The sequence below is a fragment of the Pituophis catenifer genome, unplaced genomic scaffold (genome assembly GCF_029215685.1).
Source record: "Pituophis catenifer annectens isolate HBS135680 unplaced genomic scaffold, rPitCat1.0.hap2 SCAF_2, whole genome shotgun sequence".
NCBI lineage: Eukaryota > Metazoa > Chordata > Lepidosauria > Squamata > Colubridae > Pituophis > Pituophis catenifer.
This window is the reverse complement of record NW_027256882.1, coordinates 28,575,637-28,593,179: the sequence shown is the minus strand read 5'-3', so window position 1 is coordinate 28,593,179 and position 17,543 is coordinate 28,575,637. Positions and strand designations below refer to the sequence as shown.

Below are 17,543 nucleotides of genomic sequence, written 5' to 3'. Positions count from 1 at the left end.
TTGATATTCATATGGTTTCTTCCACTTGCGTGCCTCATTCACAACCTGAGCAGACATGCTTGGTGCAATGAATTGTTAGGAAAAGATAAACTATTTCTCTTTCCTCTTGTTTTCTCCTTCCATGAGGACCCACAATCTCTTAACTATAGCCTGAGTGCTCTTATCCCAAAGAGATGCTGCCTGGGAAATTCTGGGGTGGAAAATCTCGAGGATACCCAGGGAGAGAAAGGCTGGTTCTCTGCATGTGGCATTTCTCTCATTGATTATGATAAAAATGCAGAGAACACTCCTAAAATGATTTTTGCAGAATTGCACAATTTCTGCAGAAATAAATACCCAGCAACTTCTGCTGCTGATGGGCAGCCAGACAGCCATTATCGAACTAACATGTTCCGATTTTTTCTTTCCTCCTTCCCATCTAATACTATGACATATTTGATGACAAAAACAATCAAGCGAATTCTTTCTGGTCAAATTGAAGAGTCAATTTCTCAGCTAGACTTAAAATTCAAGCCTTTACACTCATCACTTTAGGTCAGAGGTTCCCAAACTTTTTCAGTCCACCGCCCCCTTGGTACTACAAACTCACCCTCAGTGCCCCCCACCCAGGGGTGGGTTCTACTTACCTTTACTACCGGTTTGCAGTGGGGCCTCGAACGCTCACTTCGGTCACGCATGCACGCACTCTTCTGCACATGCACAGAAGCATTTTGGTGATGTCGGGGTCGGTGGGCGGGGCCTCCTGCCAGCTTTACTACCGGTTCTATAGAACTGGGGCAACCCACCACTGCCCCCACCCCCAACCCCTATAAATAGCATTGTTTGGAATAGCAGTTTGCATGACCCACTAAGGAAGATAGTAACAATAAAATACACGGAATACAGACATTTTTGGCCTCCTGAAGCCTTGCCCCGCACGTCCTGTTTTTGTGAAAAACGGGCCCTTTTTTGCAAAAACAGTATGGGCAGAGCCTTTGGGAGGTCTGCAGGTTGTTCCAATACAAATTTATCCCTGTAACAAAGATAGCTAACACTATTAGTTAACGCTAGAGAAATCCCCTGAATCAACCAATCTAGAGCAGTGATTCTCAGCTGGGGGTTCCTTTTGAATTTGCTGACCACCAGCGAGTGGGAGAAAGCAATTTCACAGAGGAGGGGATGGAGAGGGCTGTGGGATGAATTCACACCCATTCCCAGACCCCCTTGGGATCAACCTGCAGACCTCCCCTGCCTCCTCAGGCGGTGGAGCGTGTGTGGAGGGGGGATTCTTTTCAAGAAGTCACAAGGAGGGCTGAGAGCTGGTTTCTGCCCCACAAGTAAGATTTGGTCCAGAACCAACCCCAACATGAAGGTCTTTTACTTGCTCCCTGTACTCCTTCTCTTTGCATTTTTAACAGGTAATAAATTAAATTTCTGGTGATGTCAAAATAGCTCATAACTCACCTTTCTAGACAGCTATTATCATGTCTAAAACCAAGATACTCTTCTCCATCTTTTGTCTCGAGTACCATTTAATCCAGAGCCTTTGAATTCCACAAGTCCAAGTTTAAAGAATGGACTTCTGGAATTAAAGCTCCATTTTTTAGCTAAAATTTAATTCACGCCCATTAGTTTTGCTTGAGAAGTGTGAACAATTGACAGTGTGATCCTCCAAAGGTCTGAAAAATATATCATTGATTTTCCTTTGACATTTAAACTAGATAACCAATGTGAAAAAGTGCATCAAGGAAGGACTGGAAAGCCAATTCATACTGAACTGTATTGGGTTTTCTGTTGTTATTTGAATAAAAGGAAAATAAATCAAATAGTGGTACCTAGTGCGGAAAAAGAGATGAAATAATGGGTCATTCTCAACACTTGAATTCTCTACACTTAAAATATCTAGAAATTATTATGGTTAAGTGAGTTTTGCCCCATTTTACGATTTTTCTTGCCATAGTTCAAATCAAAGTTCAAATCAATGATTTGAACAACAGAAATAGCTAGGAAAATCAAAATGGCAAAACAAAACCAATTTGAATTCGCAAATAAAACAGGACGTTGGTTGGCTTATAAACTAAAGAAAGAAAAGGAAAAAAAAATAATACACCAACTACAAGACGAACAAGGGCAATTACAGCACACGGACGAAGAAAAAAAGCGAATCGTAAGAAATTTTTATCAGGAACTATATGCACAGGAAGAAATTCAATTGGAAAAAGTGAAAGAATATATAAATAAATCCAACATTCAAGAAATAAAGGAAACTCAAAGAGAACTCTTGAACAAACCAATATCGATGTCAGAATTAATGGAAGCAAAGAAGAAGCTGAACAACAATAAAACACCAGGTCCAGACGGCATCCCAACGGAATTTTACAAAATTGAATACCAGCCAATAGATGATATTTTATTACAAGTCCTAAATGAAGCAATCTTAGAAGCCAAAATTCCCAAATCATGGATTGAAACAATCATCACTCTGATACCCAAAGAAGACTCAGATCTCACCCAAACCAAAAACTACAGACCTATATCACTTCTAAACGTAGACTATAAACTATTTACATCAATCATGGCCCAGAGAATGAAGAAAATTATCGTGAATTACATCCATCCTGATCAAAATGGATTCATTCCAAACAGGCAAATTAACAAGAACACAAGAACAATAATAAATATACTGGAATATTATGAGCAAAAATCGAATGAAAAGATGGCTCTACTCTTCCTTGACGCACAAAAGGCGTTCGACAATCTTAACTGGGGATTCTTAATACTACAATTAGAAAAAATGGGAACCGGCGACAAATTTTTAAATATGATTAAAACAATATACTCAGACCAAATTGCAAAAATATGGATAAACGGAGAGACAACAGACCAATTTAAAATATCTAAGGGAGTGAGACAAGGATGTCCCCTCTCTCCTATATTATATATATTAGCATTGGAACCACTGTTGAATGAAATCAGGAACGACAATGAAATAAAAGGATTAAGAACAAAAAACCAGGAGTATAAATTACAAGCATTCGCAGACGATGTAGTATTCATTTTAGAACGACCAAAACAATCAGGACTGAATTTACTAAGGAAGATAGATCAATATGGCGAAGTGGCAGGATTGAGAATTAATAGGCAAAAAACAAAACTACTAACCAAAAATTTGACAAAAACCCAGGAGAAAGAATTGGAAGAGACATTAGGAATACAAACAACAACCAAAATAAAATATCTAGGAATTTGGCTCACCAATAAGATATCATCCCTCAAAGAAGACAATTACATCAAATTGGCCAAACAAATCCAGAAGGACTTAGAGGTATGGAGTAAGTTGAAATTATCACTACTAGGCAAAATTGCTTCAATTAAAATGACAATTCTACCAAAAATACTATATCTATTTAGAACAATACCGATAAACCCAGGAAAATCATACTTCAAAGACCTTGACAAAATGATATTAAAGTATTTATGGCATGGAAAAAGAGCCAGGATTAAACTGAAACACTTGCAGGACACTAAAGAAAGGGGTGGTCTGGGACTACCAGATTGGCAAACCTATTACACTGCAACAGCTTTAACTTGGATTAAGGATTGGATGACACTTAAAGATAAAAGAACACTAGCACTAGAAGGATTTGACCTGTCAAAAGGTTGGCACGCATTTCTATGGGAAGAAAAGCCCAGACAACATGAACACTTCAGGAGACATTATATCAGAGGAGCACTGGCAAAAATTTGGACTGAAATAAGGAGAAAACACTACGACAAAATCCCAAGATGGCTATCAACCATGGAGGCCCAAATCTACCCGAACACAATGGACACAGACAGGATGAAAACCTATGACGAATTGTTGAACACAGAGGGAGATATGAAAACAAGAGAGGAACTGAGACAACAAGGCACGGATATTGATTGGTGGCCGTATTTACAGATAAAATTAAGATATAAAAGTGATATGGAAAAATTTGGAATCCAAAAAGAAAGAAATGAATTAGATAAAATTATAATGCAATCAGATGACAAATTAATAACTAAAATATATAACTATCTATTAAAATACAAATTGGAAGAAGAAGTGGTGAAGGAAAATATGATTATTTGGGCCAAAAATTTTGGATATAATATTAACCTAGAGAATTGGGAAAAAATATGGAAAGTAAATACTAAGCTGACAATGTCCGTGCCCTACAAAGAAAATACGTACAAGATGTTTTATAGGTGGCATCTCCCCCCTGCACGGTTGGCAAGGATGTTTCCCAATACTAATCAGAACTGTTGGAAGTGTAAAATACAGAAGGGGACCTACTACCACATGTGGTGGTCATGCCCCAAAGTCAAAAAATTTTGGAAAACAATTCAAAGTCAGCTGGAAGAAATTACCGCCCAAAAAGTACCCCTCAGACCAGAAACTTATCTATTAGGTATACTGACAAAGGACTATAAAAAAGAGACACAATATTTGATAATATATATCCTAACTGCAGCTAGAATTGTCTTCGCACAAATGTGGAAATTGGAAAACACGCCACCAGAAGAAAAAATAATACAAAAAATTATGGAATGTGCAGAAATGGACAAATTGACCAAAGAAATACAAGGAAAAGAAGATACAGACTTTTACTTAATTTGGCAAGAATGGTACAAATGGTTAGATAAAAAAGACACGAAATAAGAGATTACCACCCAATACTACAAAAATAAGTAAATAACAGGAAATATCGTTATATAAACATTGATACAAGATGAAAGATAATATATATAGATATATTGATATATAATTACCGAAGTAGCTCTACTTTCAAAGTTCAAGTCATGTGACTTGATTTCATTGTATAGTTAATGTCTAGTTTGTTTTAATGTTTATGTCTATATGTGTATGTTTGTTTACAATAAAAAAAAAAATAAAAAAAAATAAAAAGATAGTTCAAATCAAAGATTTCTGAGACCAATGTTGAATATTTCAGTAGTCATCAATGCCAGTCTTAAAATGAGTTTAAAATCAGCGGAAGCCACTGATAACAATGAACTACTAGCTACTGATTATGAGTCCAGTCCTGCCTTCCTTTTCCTTCTGTCCAAGTTTTGCAAATACTTTTTCCAGGTATACTTTTATTACAAAGTATACATTATTGTTAGGGAAAAAATGGGTCTTCCAAGCAATTTTAAAAGACTGTCAGAATGACTCTGCTCTCAGCCCCCCTTGTGGCTCCTTGAAAAGCATCCCACCCCCACATATGGAAATGAAAAGAATAAGCTTAAAAATCCTAGCCTTTTAAAATTGAAAATATGGAGAATTGGGAGGATGAATATGAGAGACTAAGGGAGATGTTTCAAAAAGTAAGGGAGGCATTTAAGGGAAATAAAGAAGCAGAGAATTGGTTAGCTTGCAAAAAAAAAGATGAATGAGAAGCAAGAGAAACAAGGAGATAATATTGAAAAGGAAATAATTGGGGAAAAAAGATAAAGATTTTATTTTATTTTTATTTTATTTTATTTTGAATTTGTATACCGCCCTTCTCCCTGAGGACTCAGGGCGGTGAACAGCCAAATAAAAACATCAAATACAAATATTAAAATACAGTTAAAAAATATATATATAAATTTGGCCCCATTAATTAAAACGATAAACAAAACAATTAAAAACACTTAAAAAGAATTAGGCCAGCCCGGCTTGTTGGAAAAAGAAGGTTTTAAGGGCACGGCGGAAGGCACTGAGGTCATGGATTCTCCTTATCTCTGGGGGCAACTGATTCCAGAGGGTAGGTGCCCCCACAGAGAAGGCCCTCCCCCTGGGGGTCACCAGCCTGCATTGATTGGCTGATGGCACCCCGAGGGGGCCCTCTCTGTGGGAGCGCACGGGTCGATGGGAGGTCGTCGGTGGCAGTAGGCGGTCTCGAAGATAGCTAGGCCCTATGCCATGGAGCGCTTTAAAGGTGATAACCAACACCTTGAAGCGCACCCAGAAGACCACCGGAAGCCAGTGCAGTTCACGCAGGAGCGGTGTTACATGGGAGCACCATGCTGCTCCCGTCACTACCCGCGCTGCTGCGTTCTGGACCAGTTGGAGCCTCCGGGTGCTCTTCAAGGGGAGCTCCATGTAGAGAGCGTTACAGTAATCAAGGCGAGAGGTCACGAGGGCATGAGTGACTGTGCACAGGGAATCCCGATCAAGAAAGGGCCGCAACTGGCGGATCAGGCGAACCTGATAAAAGGTCCCCCTGGTTACAGCCGTCAGATGTTCCTCCAAGGACAGCTGCGTATCCAGGAGGACTCCCAGATTGCGAGCCCTCTCTGTGGGGGCCAAAGTCTCGCCCCCAATAGTCAGTGATGGAGTCAACTGACTATATCGGGATGCCGGGAACCACAGCCACTCAGTCTTGGAAGGGTTGAGCTTGAGACTGTTCCTCCCCATCCAGATCCGTACAGCCTCCAGGCACTGGGACATCACTTCAAGGGCATCGTTGGGGTGGCCTGGGATGGAGATGTACAGCTGAGTGTCATCAGCGTACTGATGGTATCTCACCCCAAAGCCACGGATGATCTCGCCCAGCGGCTTCACATAAATGTTGAACAGGAGGGGCGAGAGGACCGACCCCTGAGGCACTCCACATATAAGAGGCCTCGAGGTCGACCTCTGCCCCCCTGCCAACACGAACTGTGACCGGTCGGAGAGAAAGGAGGAGAACCACGGTAACACGGTTCCCCCCATCCCCAACTCTTCCAACCGGTGCAGCATGATACCATGGTCGATGGTATCAAAAGCCGCTGAGAGGTCTAACAGGACCAGAACAGAGGAGCAACCCCTGTCCCGAGCCCTCCAGAGATCATCAACCAACGCGACGAATGCCGTTTCCGTGCTGTGCCCAGGCCTGAAACAAGACTGGAACGGATCCAGATAGGATGTTTCCTCCAGGAATTGTGGAAACTGTCGCGCGACCACACTCTCAACAACCTTCACCAGAAAGCGAAGGTTGGAGACAGGACGGTAGTTGGCCAATATTGCCGGATCCAGGGATGGCTTCTTGAGGAGAGGCCTCACCACCGCCTCTTTCAAGGCCGCGGGGAAGTGACCCTCACTCAACGAAGCGTTGATAACACCCTGGAGCCAGCCTCGTGTAACCTCCCGGGAGGCCAGTACAAACCAGGAGGGACACGGGTCCAGTAAACATGTGGCCGCACTAAGTCTCCCCAAAATCCTGTCCACATCATCGGGAGTCACAGCATCAAACTCCTCCCAGATAACATTCTCAAGACTATTCCTCGTCACCCTGCCCTGATCTACCCAGTCAGAGTCCAAGTCCCCCCGGATCTGAGCAATTTTGTCATGTAGGTATTATCCGAAATCCTCCGCCCTGCCTTCCAAGGGATCCTCCCGCGCTCCCAGATGGAGCAGGGAGCTGGTTACCCTGAACAGGGTAGCCGGACGATTCCCTGATGATGCAATAGAGGCGGAAAAGTAATTAAACTTTGCCGTCTTTATCGCCTCTAGGTAGGTCTTAATATGCGACCTTACCAGTGTTCGGTCAGATTCAGCGCGACTGGCCCTCCAACTGCTCTCTAGGCGTCTTTTCCGGCGTTTCATCGCCCTCAGCTCCTCGGTGAACCAAGGAGCCGTGAGGGATCGACACCGGGTCAGAGGCCGCAAAGGCACGACTTGATCCAAGGCCCCACCAGCCGCCTGATCCCAGGCAGCTACCAGGTCCTCGGCCGAGTTGTGTGCCAGATCATCAGGAATTGGCCCAAGCTCCGTCTGGAACCTATCAGGATCCATCAGGTGCCTGGGGCGGACCCATCTAATTGGGTCCGCCTCCCTGCAGCGGGGTGTAGCGGTACGAAGGTCCAGACGAAGGAGTGAGTGATCTGACCATGACAAGGGTTCCATGTCTATATCCCCTATAACAAGATCACTCAACCACTGGCCAGAGACAAAAATCAAGTCTAGAGTGTGTCCCCCCCCCCGTGAGTGGGGCCATGAACTAACTGGGTCAAGTCCATGGCCGTCATGGAAGCCATGAACTCCTGAGCCATCCCAAACATTTCACCAACGGATGATTACACTGGGTTCAATAGTGATAGAATAAAAATGGATATGGGGAAATATTTATTTATTTATTTAATTTGGCTTATATGCCGCCCTATCTCCCAATGGACTCAGGGCGGCTCACAATAATAAAATTCACAAAGCCATAATACAAAGTTAAAATCTGATTAGACCCACTAAAATTTAAAACCCTTAAAACCCCATCAGTCCAGGTCGTGGAACTTGAACCAAATTTTTAATTCGCGGCGGAAGGTGCGAGGTCAGGAGCCAACCGGAGCTCCAAGGGTAGTTGATTCCAGAGGGTGGGCGCACCCACAGAGAAGGCTCTACCCCTGGGGGCCGCCGGCCGACACTGCCTAGTCAACGGCACACTGACCAGGCCCTCTCTATGGCATGGACCAGGCGATGGGATGTCATTGCTGGATGCAGGTGGTCTGCCAAATATCCTGGGCCTAAGCCATGTAGGGATTTATAGGTCATCACCAGCACCTTGAATCTCACCCAGAGGGCAACCGGTAACCAATGCAAGTCGCGCAGGAGGGGTGTAACATGGGAGTATCGGGATTCTCCCATCACAACCCGCCCGGCTGCATTTTGCACCAGCTGAAGCCTCCGAGTGGCCCTCAAGGGCAGCCCCATGTAGAGAGTGTTACAGTAGTCAATACATGAGGTGACTAGTGCATGAGTAACTGTGCGTAGGGCATCTTGGTCCAAGTAGGGACGCAACTGGCGCACCAGACGAATCTGGGCATATGGCCCCCTGGTCATGGTCATTATATGATCTTCTAGACTCAACCGTGAGTCCAGGAGGACACCCAAAATACATCTCAAATATGAAGAGAAATAAATGGGGTAAGATTGAGAATGAAAATAATAGAGTTAAAATTAAAGGAAAAAAGCTGAAGGGGAGATATAAGAAGAGGAAAAAGAAGAAGCTAAAGAAAGGGAAGAAAGGGAGGAAAACATCAAGAAAGAGAACTGTGGAGAGACTAAGAAAATGGTTAAGAGTCAGTCAAAAAGTTAATTTGTTATTAAAGAGAAGGATGCTAGTTGTAGAAATTATGTGTGAAAATGCTGTTAATGAAAAATAGAACAATGTTATCCAACCTACAACTTAATCCTTTTTACTTTCACCACCATACACCATTCAAGGTATTTCAATTGTTACAGTTTATACTTATTTATATTTCTAAAAAAAAGAAAAAAGAAAACTTATCATCGTCTAGATTTCAAAAATACAAAGACAAATATTCCAATTATTATTCATTTCATTTTTACAATCATGATTTCCCATTTATTTCTTACTATTATTCATATTTCAATTCTAAATATGTATAACATCTTTCTCTTTCATTTCTTTTTCTCCCTTCCCATTTTTATTTTTGCTTTTTTCTTTCCTCTTTTTTTCTTTTGTGTTTTAAAATTTTGAACTCTCCTCTCTTGCCCTAAATTTCCCATTGTTTGCACCTGCCTTTTTTAGTGAGGAAAAAGAAGAAAAAGAATTCTCCCTCTGCCTCTGCCTAATTTTTCCTTGCAGCAAACAGCAAACAGCCTGCTTTACTTTCAGTTTCGTTTTCAGCATAGCTTGATTAGCACAAGGGGAAAAAAAATCTGCTTCAACACTCTTTGCAGCAAGCAGCAGAGCCCTGCACAAGACAGCTGAGAGAGTCTGGACGCCAATCTAATCAACCTGTGCTAATTAGCCTGTGCTGAAGCTGAAAGGAGCTGTTTTTTCTTGCTGTTTGCTTGCAAGGAGGTAACTGCTGCGAGGCACAGGCCAAAGGGTGGGGGCCACCCTCCTTGCCACTTAGCGCCCCCCTGCCGCCCCCTTTTGCCTCTAGCGCCCCCCTGCCGACCCCCTTGCGTCTTACTGCCCCCCTAAGTCATCCCACCGCCCCCCACTTTGGTATGGCCCCTTTGGGAACCACTGCTTTAAGTCATCTTTCATCACTTTGGAAAATCCATGCGCATTTTCTTGTGTGCAATAAGAGTGGAATGATTCCTGAAGCACCGTCCACTCTTGGGGCACTTAAATGGTTTCTCCCGTGTGATTTAACATGATTTAAAAGGCTAGTCTTAGTAGTGAAATCTTTCCCACAATCTGGGCACTCGTATATTTTCTCTCCTGTGTGAGTCCTCAGGTGTCTCACCAGGCTGGAATTGCGACTGAAACTTTTCCCACAATCAGGACATTCAAATGGTTTCTCTCCTGTGTGAGTCCTCTGGTGTCTCACCAGCTCAGAATTCCAAAGGAAGCTTTTCCCACAATCAGGACATTCAAATGGTTTCTCTCCTGTGTGAGTCCTCTGGTGTGTCACCAGGTTGAAATTGTGACTGAAACTTTTCCCACAATCAGGACATTCAAATGGTTTCTCTCCTGTGTGAGTCTTCTGGTGTTTCACCAGGGTGGAATTTTTACTGAACCTTTTCCCACAATCAGGACATTCAAATGGTTTCTCTCCTGTGTGAGTCCTCTGGTGACTCACCAGCTCAGAATTCCAAAGGAAGCTTTTCCCACAATCAGGACATTCAAATGGTTTCTCTCCTGTGTGAGTCTTCTGGTGTGCCACCAGATTGGAATTCTGACTGAAACTTTTCCCACAATCAGGACATTCAAATGGTTTCTCTCCTGTGTGAGTCCTCTGGTGTATCACCAGCTCAGAATTGCGACTGAAACTTTTCCCACAATCAGGACATTCAAATGGTTTCTCTCCTGTGTGATTCCTCTGGTGTCTTACCAGCTCAGAATTCCAAAGGAAGCTTTTCCCACAATCAGGACATTCAAATGGTTTCTCTCCTGTGTGAGTCCTCTGATGTGCCACCAGATTGGAATTCTGACTGAAACTTTTCCCACAATCAGGACATTCAAATGGTTTCTCTCCTGTGTGAGTCCTCTGGTGTGACACCAGATTGGAATTTTTACTGAACCTTTTCCCACAATCTGGACATTCAAATGGTTTCTCTCCTGTGTGAGTCTTCTGGTGTGCCACCAGATTGAAATTCTGACTGAAACTTTTCCCACAATCAGGACATTCAAATGGTTTCTCTCCTGTGTGAGTCCTCTGATGTGCCACCAGATTGGAATTCTGACTGAAACTTTTCCCACAATCAGGACATTCAAATGGTTTCTCTCCTGTGTGAGTCCTCTGGTGTTTCACCAGGGTGGAATTGTTACTGAACCTTTTCCCACAATCAGGACATTCAAATGGTTTCTCTCCTGTGTGAGTCCTCTGGTGTCTCACCAGCTCAGAATTCCAAAGGAAGCTTTTCCCACAATCAGGACATTCAAATGGTTTCTCTCCTGTGTGACTCCTCTGGTGTGTTACCAGGCTGGAATTGTGACTGAAACTTTTCCCACAATCAGGACATTCAAATGGTTTCTCTCCTGTGTGTGTCCTCTGGTGTGTCACCAGGCTGGAATTTTGACTGAAACTTTTCCTACAATCAGGACATTCAAATGGTTTCTCACCTGTGTGAGTTCTCTGGTGTGCCAGCAGGCTGGAATTGTGACTGAAACATTTCCCACAGATAGGACATTCAAATGGTTTCTCACCTGTGTGAGTTCTCTGGTGTGCCAGCAGGCTGCAATTCTGACTGAACCTTTTCCCACAATCAGGACATTGAAAGGGTTTCTCTCCTGTGTGAGTCCTTTGCTGTCTCATGAGGTGGTAATTTCCAATGAAACTTTCACACAATTTGGACACTCTTTATGTGATGGGCATCCTGTGATGTATCACCATGTTGCCATGCTCTCTAAAGTATTCACATTGGGAGCACTCGTATGGCTTCTCTCCTGTGTGGGTCGTTACATGTACCACAAGGAAGCTGCTCTGACCAAACCTTTTGCCATATTCAGATAATTTGTATGGCTTTTCTACAGTTGGGATCTTCTTGTTTAATCAGCTATGATTTGCAATCTGTGTTTTTTCTTCAATAGGCAGATCTATGGAGCTTTTCCACAACTGATATTCTTGAGGTCAAAAATATGTGTGATCTATTGTTTAGATCTACTATTGTTTAGTAGTGTTTTGATTACAGCTGCTTGCTTCTTCCCAGAGCAAGGCCTGTATCATTGTCTGTCCTATGTGCCCTGCCCAATAAGACCTTTTCCTTCCCCCTAACTTCCAGATATTTCCATCTTTTTCTGAGTGAAAAATAACCTTCCTTGATCTTTCATGCAATGTGTCCTTGAGTTTCGTATCCTCTACTTTTTCCAGCTCAAAATCTTATGTTAACTTTCTCTCTGTTCTCTGTTAGCTGCTGGAGAAGGAGAATTGTGTGGTTTTCTGAAGGAACTGGAATATATTTTGATTTCTGGCTCAATTTTATTTCCTTTTCAACGTTGCTTGTTATTCTCAGTTGTCCAGAGTGCTCTTTTTGCCATCCTCTTTGTCTATAAGTTTCAAAGAAAAGTGTAAATTTAATTGTGTATAAAATGGTTACATAAGATGTGAAAAAAATATACAACAAATAAGCAAACATGCCACAATGCCAGAATAATCTCTTACATTAATTATGATTCATTTGACACATGGAAGAGTACCAAGATATCTATTCAACCATGAAATTATGTTGTTGACTTGGGTCAATCATAAATTCTTGGCACTGCAAAGGGTTATCCTCAAATATATCTGGATGTACTGAGGATAGATTGTATAATTGCAGATATATGCATACAGAAAGAAATACAGATAGAAACACCTAGAAATGATATATGTGGAAGCTCCATGAGTTTTCAGCCTGACAGAATGTCCCAAAATGGTTAATGTCAAACCTTCTGAGTTGAATTTAGAGATGTGGGGCTTTAACTGAGGAAATGATGTCGAAAGCCTCTGCAAGATTTGAAGCACCAGTTTTGCTCATCAAAGTCCTCAGCTGCAGATAAGAGAAGAAAATACTGTCTACAACCCTTTCTGGTGACATCCCAATTCAAGCAATCCTGACTTAATGAGTGCAGTTGGGACTGGCTTCTGTGTCACTAAGCAGCCGGTCATGAAGCATGATGTCACATGACAGTGCCAACTTGCAAATTTTTACTAGCAGAGAGAAAATAATAAGGGGGGGGGGTTGAAGCTGCAGATAAATAGGGGGAAGAGTGACCATGTGCATACTGGAATTCATTATAATGCAGACACAAGCAATAGAGTAAAATCTTAGACTTTAAAGCAGCTGATTTTAACAAACCAAGAGACAGCTTGGGAAGGATTCCATGGATGAAAATCTTATACAAGAGCCTTGCTGGCGCAGCAGACTAAAGTGTTGTTAACTAGCACCAGCTGCCTGCAATTACTGCAAGTTCAAATCTCACCAGGCTCAAGGTTGACTCAGCCTTCCATCCTTTTGAGGTAGGTAAAATAAGGACCTGGATTGTGGAGGCAATAAGATGACTTTGTATAAAAAAGAACACCGCTTGGGGGGTGGGTGAGAAAGCCCTACTAAGCAGGTATATACAAAAGTATGAAGGCTATTGCTTAACGCATTGTAAGCCGCCCTGAGTCTCCGGAGAAGGGCGGCATATAAATTGAACCAATCAATCAATCAATCAATCAATCAATCAATCAATGGGAAAACAACTCAAGAAGCCTGAGAAACTCTGGCTGCCTAAACAGAGGGATAGAATTGAGATCACATGAAGTATTAGTACCAATTTATACTGCTTTGATTAAGATCACACTTGGATTACTGCAACCACTTTTCATCACCACAATATAAAAAAGGCGTCCAGACTCTATAAAGAGCGCAGAGAAGAGCAGAAGGGATAATTAGTGGGTTGCAGTAATTGGGAATGAATCGTCTAGTGAAAGGAAGGACTAGGGCTGACATGATAGCAGTGTTCCAATACTTGAAGGGTCAACTTCTTTTCCAAAGCACCAGAAGGACAAGACAAGAAGCAATGCATGGAAACTAATCAAGGAGAGAAAAAAACCTGGAATTAAGGAAAAATCCCATCAGTGAGAACAATTAGCCAGTGGAACGGAATGGCTGCAATTTTCTGCTGCCTGGAAGACTGAAAAAGTCTCTTTTGAGTGAAGGTTGATTCTTCGGGAATGGCTTCCCTCCAGAGGTTGTGGGGGCTCCATTGCTGGTGGCTTTTAAACCGACGGGACAGCCATTTGTCTGAGATGTCATTAAGACCTCCAAGGTTTCTTCCAGCTCTCTTCCAAACCTCCAGTGACGGAGCTCCCTCTGGAGGGAAACCAGCCCCAAAGACTCAACCTGCATTTGAAGGAGGCTTTTTCAAGCTTCCCACCAGCAGAAATTGCAGCCCCCAGTTTCCCAGCCTGCAGCACCAGTGGGCTTCCATTTGGGGAGGGAAGGAACCTGCAGCAGCAGCAGCTGAGAGGCTTCAGCCCAGTTGCTTCTCCGCTTCCAGCCCAAGTTGCTCCCGGACTCTCCTCCCACCTGCAGCCCTCCACTCACCTGCCAGCTGCTGCTTCGACCATGGAAACAGCACAAAAGCCGCTCTGCACACCAACTTCCTCCCATCAGCCATCCGGAAGAGGATGTTCCTCTGCGCGTCTCCTCTCCTCCCAGCCTTTCTAGCAATGCAGTACTTGATGATTTTAACTCCTTAAACACAACCACAAGCGCCGCCTGCTGTACTGTCCGCTTTCTAGCCACTGGTGTTGCCTGTTTGAGCACCATCTCCAGACAGGCAGAAAAACACGCTTGTCCCCTCTCTTATCTAAGGCGGTTGCAAGATGTTTTCACTGATTAAATGCTACCGTCATTTTTGACTTCTGGCAACTGACCCAAACAAAAGAGTGAAATGTGATACCTCTAAGCTTACGAAGATTAGCTACGTGCTGAGCCCTGAAAGTTCATGACGTTTTTATTTTATTTTATTTTATTTGTAAAGCATATATAAGAAAACATATAAAAGCATAAACGTAATTGGAATACATGAAAAGAATGAGTAAAAAGGGACATTAGGACAGGGAAGATGGTGCGCTTATGCCTTACAGACCTCTTAGGAATGGGGTGAGGTCAACAGTAGACAGTCTAAGGTTAAAGTTTTGGGGGTTTGGGGAAGAAACCAGAGAGTCTGCTAGTGCATTCCACACATTGACCAGTCTGTTGCTGAAGTCGTATTTTCTGCAATTGAATTTGGAGCGGTTTACCTTGAGTTTGTATCTCTTATTTGCTCAGGTATTGTTGTGGTTGAAGCTGAAGTAATCATTGACAGAATCTTTTTTTTTTTTTTTTGGACAGAATTTGCTATTTTAGGGGGTGACTCTCAATAGAGATCAACGCCTCTCTATATCCCAAAAGTTTAAAACTGATTTTCTGTGGCTCCCAAGATTTTAGGACCTGGCAGCCCCATCAAGTCAAGATACTCCAAGGGAGTGCTATTTTTAAGGTTTATAAACTGTAGTGGAACATGAAGGATGACTATGTACAGCATTTTATGATTCAGTGGCAAAGAACTTTGGATGTAAATAATGTTTGAACATTATTCACCTAACATCAAAAACATCAAAAAAGCACAAGAAAGAATGTTCTTTCGGCGCCAACTCAGGAAGCTCAAACAGCCCAAGGAACTGCAGATACAGTTCTAAAAAGGAATTATTGAGTGTGTCATCTGCACTGATCCAGACTTCAGAGGATAATTAGAACTGCAGAATATGCAGTTACTACCAACCTGCCTTCCATTGAGGACCTGTATACTGCATGAGTCAAAAAGAGGGCTGTGAAAATATTTAGACCCCTAAACTGTTTCAACTCCTACCCTCAAAATGACGTTATAGAGCACTGCACACCAGAACAACTAGACACAAGAACACTTTTTTACTGAATGCCATCACTCTGCGAAACAAATAATTCCCTCAACACTGTCAAACTATTTACTAAGTCTGAATTACTATTAATCTTCCCATTGTTCCTATCACCCATCTCCTCCCACTTATGACTGTATGACTGTTACTTTGTGGCTTGTATCCTTACGATTTATATTGTTTCCTACTATGATTTGATTACTTATTTGTACCCTATGACTATCATTAAGTGTTGTACCCAATGATTCTTGACAAATGTATCTTGTCTTTTTATGTACACCGAGAGCATATGCACCAAAGACAAATTCCTTGTGTCCAATCACACTTGGCCAATAAAGAATTCATTTCCATTCAATCCTATCCCATCTTATCCTATTCTCAGTCATGGAAAGTCCCCAGTGATTATCCAGACTGTCCATTGAGTTGCATCTTGGTTTCTCCACATGCCAGTCCTGATCTGCTCCTGGTCACCGAGTATCCTTCAAAGGGATCAGATGCAATGTGACCTACTAAAAAACATTGTAACCTGTCTTTTTGAATCTTGTGGGTGAAATGAATGATCTTGGAATTCTTTGGTGTCTTCCAATCCCAGCAAAATCAGGATAATCCATCTGCATAGCTAAAACACCACTTTCGCTGCTACAAATAATGTTCCCCTTTAATTGAAGGAATTTTTAAAACAAATTAAGGAGTCCTGTGAGAGAAATGAAAGAACAGGAAAGGTCTCCCATGTGTTGGGAAGAGAGCTTTGCATTACTGTTGAGTAATTTTGAGGATCAGACTCAATAAATGATTCAGGAACGATGTATTCAAACAAAGCACTATTTATTTACAGTAGGCATTCTATATTCTCTGAATGATCGTAGATAGAAGCAAGTGGGAGGTCCAAACGTCCTCTTTTATACCAGTGAGGCGGAGTAAAAGATGGGAGTGGTTACATATGAATACATTAAGAAGGAGATATAAATTAACCCCTGACATTCAGTGTATATACATTTTCTCCATTTGAGAATAAGGCATTTACTTGTGACAAATCCCCCTCTAAATGCCGATTCGATATACAACAATAATTGCATTCAGATTCAGAACAATATAAAACATGTAGTTTAGAAGTTAAATATTTATGTTGTTTAGATGGTAAAGGCTTAGTTAATATATCAGCTATTTGTTCTGAGGTTTCGCAGTGAATGGCTTTAATAAATCCATCTTGAGATAATTGCCTTACGTGTTTGAATTTGATATCTATATGTCTGGATCTTTGACCAATAGCATCAGATCTAGATATCTCAATAGCAGCTTTATTGTCTTCATGTATGATAAATGGTAATGAAGGATTTTTCCAAACATCTGATAATAAATCATTAAACCATATAAGATTATTGGAAGCTTTAGACAAACAAACATATTCTGCCTCGGTTGTTGATGTGGCCACTAAATCTTGTTTTCCAGTATACCAGTAAACTGGACAATTGTTAAGAAAAAATATATAACCTGATGTGCTTTTTCTGCATTTAGTATCACCTGCCCAATCCGCATCAGCGTAACAAGTGATAATGGGCTCTTTGGTATTATTGGGTTCCAGTAGTAGGCAGAAGTCTAAGCTGTGCTTTAAATACCTTAATATTCGTTTGACAGCTTCCCAATGATACATCAATGGTTTACTTACATATCTGGATAACGGATAGAGGGGTAAAGCAATATCAGGTCTAGTCCAATTGGATATATACAAAAGGGAA

At 41.9% G+C, this 17,543-nt stretch overlaps 1 pseudogene; it reads right to left on the bottom strand.

The window, feature by feature from the left end:
- Positions 1-17,543, bottom strand: part of LOC139310045 (zinc finger protein 850-like) — a 44,336-nt pseudogene that overhangs the window by 18,434 nt on the left and 8,359 nt on the right.